The following is a 1,999-nucleotide window of genomic DNA, read 5'->3' as shown; positions in this document are numbered from 1 at the left end:
TAGCTCATCCTTAGCCACATTTTGTGGAGGAGGCTGAGATGGTGCAACTCCAGAGGTTTGTCCAGTCTTTCTAGCTGTTTTCGCCATTTGATCTTTTTGAAAGTCTTGAGTTCAACTCTCAATGAAAGTACCAAAATGTTGACCCTCAAATCAGTCAACGACACGGAGTCAAGTAAAATGATAGAAAATGAGATGAAATCATGACAACAAGATAAACGACACGAAAGATTTATAGTGGTTCGGCCCCAATAAGATAGTAATGACCTACGTCCACTTAGTGTTCTTATTGATGTAAATCCCAAGAACTGTGATCAATGAACTCAGGGCTCACGAGTTTCACTAGCTTTACGATGAATACAAATATGGTGGATAAAAACACTCTATTTCTCTCTGAGAATTCAGAAGTTCCAAAAAGTAAAAATCCCAAAAGTCCCTTCTCTTGAGCCATTTGATTCTTATTTATAGGCTCAATGAGTTCTACATGGGCCAATGGGTCTTAACTATATTTAATACAAGCGTATCTAAATAATAATGACAATTACAACTAATGCGTAATTGTAAGATTACTATATGAAGGAAATAAATGAATATACGCGACCAGGCTGGTCGCCCATAATTATGATGTCTGATGAGCCAATTCTCTTCTGGTCGATGGTCGAACATATTATACTTAAACTTCCACGTGCATCCCACGTGTAGGCCAGTCCAGCCACTTTATCAAGTAGTCCGTTTTTGGGTAAACAAACATTTTTAAATAAAAGTTGATACAAAAAGGAAATTATTTTTATTGATCAATTAAATTGCAGTAATGACTATATGTATTGCACCAATGAAAATATAGCATGTCCTAGGGTGTCCTACAGCAATACTCATTTTATATATAAATTCTTATTGTTATTAGTAGTTGTAGTAGTAAATAATCAACTTTTAACTTTTCTGTAAAAATAATGATATGTGCACTAAAATTATGCATCAAAATATTACACTAACGTGTCAATTTCATTTAACCAATTAAATTTATTTCAAGCGTGATTCACTATTTAAAATAAGCAGTGTCACGTTTTAGTTGGTGTAATGTTTTAGTGCATAATTTTGATGTTAGACAAATATCATTATTTTTTCTTTAATCCTAGCCAATATTATTATATCATCATATCTAGGGCTATCAATTCGTGTTATCGTGTCAACCCATTTATAACTGTGTTCGTGTCGTATTACCTGGTTATGACCCGTTTAATGAAAATCGTCATTCTGATCGATATGTCAAAAATTAATTAATCAATATAATGACTAATTTGGTTGAATTTTATGAAATAGTTCTCACAAAAAAGCTAAATTAGCTCGTGAAGTTTATGCTTGTCATTTTATTTATATGAAAATGATTAAACAAAATTTGTACAAATATTTATTTTATATATTTTATTAAATTTTGTAGTTAATTGTGTTAATTCATGTTGATTCGTGTCAATTAATCGTGTCGTGTTATCGTATCGTAACCTGTTTTGACAGTCCTAATCATATCCCACAATTTATTATTATATCCAATATTATTTGGCGCGCACATGTTGGTTACAATAGGAACACAAAGTGATCCATTCCAAATTGTCTTCATGCATGACAGTGGTCCTCATTCTCATTGAATGGAGGCTCGAGCCATTGTCAATCATTGTACTAAAACTTGTGAGAAAACTCCAAAGTCTTCCTTCGCACATCAAGTAGACCATATGATAACTACACTAAGATTAAACCAAAAAAAACATAATGATATATATATATTTTTAGTAAATTCATAAAAAATAATAATAATATATGTTTAGATTAATTATGGTATTTACTTATGATGATTTTGGTATATACTTTCGTGGATGCTATTGTTTTATAAATTAAAGTTGTATCATTTGTTTTTTGAGAAATTTATCCATAAATAAAAAATATATGTAAAGTATTATAAATTATTTATTTATATGCTGTAATGAGGTACATATAATCTTATTTTCTC

Source organism: Humulus lupulus, chromosome 2, assembly GCF_963169125.1.
Source record: "Humulus lupulus chromosome 2, drHumLupu1.1, whole genome shotgun sequence".
In the NCBI taxonomy this organism is placed as follows: Eukaryota; Viridiplantae; Streptophyta; class Magnoliopsida; order Rosales; family Cannabaceae; genus Humulus; species Humulus lupulus.
The sequence above is the reverse complement of the archived record's forward strand: the minus strand, read 5'-3'. Positions refer to the sequence as shown.